Source organism: Engraulis encrasicolus, chromosome 11 (genome assembly GCF_034702125.1).
Source record: "Engraulis encrasicolus isolate BLACKSEA-1 chromosome 11, IST_EnEncr_1.0, whole genome shotgun sequence".
Lineage (NCBI taxonomy): Eukaryota > Metazoa > Chordata > Actinopteri > Clupeiformes > Engraulidae > Engraulis > Engraulis encrasicolus.
The window spans coordinates 54,998,473-55,004,610 of record NC_085867.1 but is presented as its reverse complement, the minus strand read 5'-3'; positions in this window follow the sequence as shown (position 1 = coordinate 55,004,610).

Below are 6,138 nucleotides of genomic sequence, written 5' to 3'. Positions count from 1 at the left end.
GGTCCACCCCTTCCCTGTGATGCGGCCAATGAAAGCATCACAGAGGCTCCAACTCCTGCTTGCTCCTCCCAAAATTCAATGAACTAAATTTGTTTTAATTGTTTAATTTTTATTTTTGTGTTCAAACTGGTTAGTTTCACCACTTGGTATGATGATTTTTAAAACATCTAATGCAAGTGCAACAGTATGTGAAGAGGGTTTCAATGTCATTTTATACTTGAATATAATTTGTGATCATACTGTACTTTCCCAATTTATTAATATATCTGTTGAGGAAGTAGCTTTGACTTACTTTTCATGCAGTGGACAACTTGGAAAACGGTTGATTACTGTACAATTTGGCCTACTCATTTCCCTTAATTATGCTGTGGCCGTAGAGACAGGAGGAGCAGGAGGCAAAGCTTTCGGGTGGGTGTGGGGACATCATCCCTGTGCGATCCCATCTTATTCAGCTGGGTGGATGGATGACCCCTCCTTACTATACCTCTATATTCGAAAGTGGTTGTCGCGCCTTTCACTTTCAAGTTGAGTCCTGGAGGGTGTGTAGAGGTTACACAAAGCGGCCCAGGAGGTACATCAAAAAGGAACTCGCAGACCACTTCACCAAGTTTAATACGTTTAATGCAGAACTAAAGAAAAATAACATGCTACCCAGTGAAGTGTAAGATGTTTCTAATACTGATGATGGTCTGGGTGACTGAAAAACCTTTAGCAGTTCACTGGGTATAGCACTTTATTTTTCATTCTACTTAAACTGCATCAATATAAGTGATGTGCAACTTCCTTTTGACTGAACTCCCTACAGTATACACCCACCACTGCTGTCAGGTTTCAATGGCCAATACCTTCCCACCCCATCCACCCCATTTGGTGAAGAGTTACTTCTACAAATATCACAAAAAACACATAGTCTCAAATATGTGTTAATTTGAGGAGAAGCTTTACCCTTAGGAGCAAAACATACAATTTTGATTCCTGCTCGTGTAAAACCCTCAAGATGTTGAAAAGTTCTCAAGACAAGACACCTTCAAATGCCTACAGTTGCATGGTGAGCTGTAGAAAGGGACCTGGTTTATCGGACTGATACATCTAGAAAACTTTTCAATCCACTCCCCAAGATCCAGCCTGAAAGAGTAAAACTTTAGCATCATTCAGCTAGATCTGCTACAGCACAAAAAACACACCTCTTAATGCACAACCCTAAATCACACATTATTAGCCATTTTGATCTACCCCCTTTGATCTACTAAAGCAGTTCATGTTACATACAACATGTGAAGAACTCTTGGCCTGTGCAGGACCACAACTAATTCTCATCTTGGTGTTGATTCTAAACACACGCTCACACACGCTCATACACGCTCGCACGCGCACACACGCTCATACACGCTCGCACGCGCACACGCTCACACACATACTGCCGGACAAAGGCAAAGTGCAGTAACAACATATTTTGTGAAAATTGAGTTTAGACTGAAAATGGTCTTCATAACACCTCCTTCATCTTGTGCCAAATCCTTATGGTCCAAATTGTCCCATTTTAGAGATATTGCTATGCCAAATTTGCAATAACTACAATATCCAAACTAATACTAATACCAATATTTTGAAGGCCATTTTCTCAGTTTCAATGTCGGCGTAGTTACTAGATTTTGCCTTTGTAGGGCAGCACACGTAAAATCATTGCAGGACCCCAGCCTCCTGAAGAAGTCATCGCTGCCCTTTTTACATATAGTGTAACTTGCAGCAGGACAGCTTCTCAAAAGGAATTTTTATATTCTTACCAGGGCTGGGTATCGATTCAAATTCCAAGAATCGTTCCAATTCCGATTCTGAAGATAAAAATCGATTCAATTTGATTCAATTAGATTCAATATGATTCGATATGAAAAATAATTGTGATCAAATAAATCAATCTTTGGACGTACAATCTTTAGTAATTCATATCCATATCAATTCTGAATCAGAAAATCGTTTTGTTTTTTCCAACACAGGCCAAATCATTATAGGGTTAGAGGAACACAAAGGCTGTGGAAACACAAGGTAAAATTTTATCGCAGAGAAAAAAATCCTATTAATGTGGTACAACACAGGGCTGCAAGAACGGTCCTACATTTGGCTCAAACTCCAGATAACATCCTCCTCCTCTGAACAGATCTTTGTGAAGCTCTTAAACTGAACCGTACTGCTGAAAACTGTGACATTGATAACATTAAGGGCCTCCTCACGCTGGTTCTGACAGCACTGCAGAACACTGTCGGTTCCGTCAGTTGCAGTTACGCCCACACACTGGCGTAGACGTGCTATAGCATCAAATGGTGAATTTCACCCCAGTAGATCATGGATAAGCAACTGGCAGCTCCGACAAAAATAGATCCCTCCCCTAATCGTCCGCCGAAATCCGCGGACATCAGCACTGGTGTGCTGGGTTGTATTGAAAACAGTGGAATCGAACGTTGGCAGACCAGTGTTCCGCACTCTGTGGGAACTGGTATGCGGAGGCCCTAAGAGGCTCATAGCTCACAGTTACCTGTATCAATACAGCTGTAAAAATATACAGAGCAGCTTTAGCACCGTGTGTGTGTTGTACATTGTCAGTGTTTAGTGAAAAACTGAAAAAGGCTTATGCATGTTTGTAAAACTACTAACACATCTGTGCTCAGTGACTAGTGAAGGTCTCTCTCTGTTAATTGGAGGAATATAATACAAGTGTTTTAAAAGCTGGATTATTCGTCCCCTTGAATTACACACCCCTAAGAAGTCCACCACAAAGCAGCATCCAAACTATGGGTGTTGTTCATCTGCTAAAGCCATGCCACAATTTGTTTTGTTTGTGTTCTTAACATGCACAGTGAAAGTGTGTCACGGTTCTATGACTGTTACGTTATGCTGCTATGCTGTACACAGACATGATGACCTCTGTTCTCTCACCTGCTGAATAGTTGAACACCAAGTTAGTGTTTGTTCCTCAAACAGTTTCTCATCTACACTCCTAATAATGGAACCTTTAAATGGAAAAAAGTATCTTGTGCTGCTGACCGGGTTGCAACTTGTAGCACAAAGGTTAAAGTCTTTGATGAAATGGTGTTCCCCTTCTCAACATGGAAATGAACAAGTCCATGTCTTTTGGAGTATAGTGGCAAAGACACAGGAGATAGAACTCTACCTAGTATGTGCAGTATGCCCCAGTGTCACATACTGCCACATTTGCCACCTCTCAAATGGAAAAGCCGTCATCTTTCAACTTACAAAAAGACTAACTTTTCACCGTCTCTGGGTCTGGGTTGTCTGATGATGACTATGTTTCGGACTGCAAAATTAGCAAAGCTGTGTAAGTGTGCCAATGCACAACAGGCAGAGATAAGAGTTAACAGGGCAAAACCAGGCAGAAATTGAATGGTACTTTTTAACCATCTTTTAACCTGTTACTGACACGCCCTCTTCCCATCATTCCCCTTCACGACCCACAGTGCCATGACAATTTCCAATGGACTTGCTTACATCCTCTTATTCTCTGTATGTGTAGATTCTGTTTGAAAGGTTATAGACCTTTAGTCATTTAAACGTCACACACACAGATTTGTGGGATAACACCCATAATGGAAAAATGAATCATTAAAAGCTTGAGTTTTTATGATGTTGTGCTACACAGCTTTGTTTTAGAAACACAGTCTAGATCAACTAGATTGACAAACATTCCGGTTGCTACTTGTGTTAATAAAAATATCAAACTTGTGTTCCACAATAAGATCAGAATTATACGTAGCAAAAACATGCATAGGCCATATTTTCCAGTAAACTTAAGATAATCATGTGGGACAGAAGTTTGGTTTGTTTGAATCAGAAATGTGTCCTCAGCTGAAAGACGCACAACCGCCGTTTCGTGTTTTACAGGCAGAATAAGCCGAACACATTTCCACGTATCCACGTCAAAATGACTAAAGCTGCACATTTGTTAATTGTGTTGTTTTGGACAAATTTGGTTAAAACTGTCATGTAACATATCAAACGGGACAATCTAAATTGTATTTCACCTATCATTATACAGTAATGATGTATTAGGGCCTACCCGTAAAGTGATACTATACCATTTTTGGAGATAAGCTCATATTACTCATATTACATATTACTCAATGCCATAATTGTATGTTATAGGTCTTTCCTTGTTCCTTTATTCTAGTCTGTTTCTTGCACATTATGCGTATTACTGAGTCTTTGATCCTCTCATATTTTGAATACCGTAGATACTACAATAGTCAATTTCACAATACAGTCACCGTCACCGAAACCATTAGTAAAGTTAGCTATACATGCCTTCTTTATCCACTGGCAGCTGAAAACACATTTTCATGCTAAATGTTTAATCAGAACTAATTTGTTTGTTTTGCTGTCTTTGTGCTCTTCTTTCCAACACTCTTCTCTTGTCATTCGACGTGTCTCTCTCTCTCTTTCTCTCTCTCTCAGGATCGACTCATGTGTTCACTCCCACCGTCCTGCTGGATGCCCTTAAGAACATGAACAAGCCAGACGAAGAGCCGGCAAGCTAAACTCAACCCTGCTAGGCTACTCAACATTCTTCCCCCAGCTCCCTCCAAACCCAGCACCTTTATCATGTACTAGATTACTGTGTATGCATCTTGCTTGATGAAACAAAAAAACAAAAAAAACATGAATTAAAGAATATTATAAATAAGTATATATATATATATAATATATGTATATATATATTATATATATATATTTATATATATAGTATGTTGAAAGTGCAAGTATTCTTGTGTTTTACAGTGGATATGCAAATGACTTTAAATGGATGAAACTATAAAGACTTGGTTCAAAACTAGAAGTACCAAAATGCTACCCCACCTCCTATATGTATCAAGGTAGAGCCTTTTGTTGGATAGTCTCCCTTTAGTTGAATTATTGGTGTGATTTTTATAGCAGGGGATGGGGAAATGAATGGCTGAGATGGGGCAGAGACAGTCTGAATGGAATAAAATTATTACTGGGAGCTGTTGATACAATTGGCAGAATCGGGCGCAGCATTTAAAATAGTGGGCCATGGTCTTGACCGAGTCTTTGATTTTTAAAAAAAGCCATGGCATCTGGATATACGGAGCAGATGGTCTCAACATGTTTGTAGTTTTAGGCTGCTGGTGTGACTGACCGGCAAGACTATTTTGGATGCTCAGCTAGGTGCATGAAAATAAAATAGCTGATGCTTTAGGAGCTATGGGGTATGGTAGCAGACCCGCAGCGAACAGACGGACCTTCCAGCCAACCAGAATATGGAATTTTAAAACTTGCCACGTCCTCTAACCTTTTTCCTGTTTTCTTTTCTTCTCAAGATATCAAAATGGCCACATCTTGCTTGCAAAACTGTTTGGAGTATATACTAAGGGCCTGTTGTATTTCAGTATTGTATCCTGTCCTGATTAAGTCTTTATCATTGGTTAGTAACTGGGCTATGCACTGAGTGGTGTGATGTATGCCATTTGTTTGTTTGATGTTTCTAGGGTCTCACTGTTGAGTGGTAATATTTCTGACTGTGAAGTAGTTAAAAACACAAAAATGTGAATACACTGTGTTAGTGATGTTAATGTTGTAGCTGTAGTACAAAAAAGGGACTTAAATAATCTGAAAAAAAAAAACAATTTTGTTTAGTCTGTCTGTTCTCTCTCGTCTATTCCCTCTTGGTGCAATGATAAACCTTCCAGTGGTGAATGGCTTTGCAAATAATCCTCTCCGCCCAGTTAAGATGTGTATATATATATTTATTTTTCTGAATGATTTCACTGTTCCCTGTTTCCCTGTTCCTCCCCCTTTTCTTCTGGCAAAAGGCTGTATATTACACGGTTTTCCTATGTTGCAAACACTTTTTACATTTTATTTATTTATTTATTTTCATATTTATGTTCCTATTACTTGCTCCTGTTGTAAAAGTGTCGACTGTGTCTTTTTGATTGATATTAAATGATTTATCAGAGAAAATAATTAATGAAAATGTTAGTCTGCCCTACACCTGTTAAAGCTTATTGGGATTCTATGTTTGCGAGTGTTGAAGCACAACCACAGTATACTTTGTGTGAACCCTTATGTACTAAGGCTGTCAAATAAACTGGCTTCCATTACCAAGGG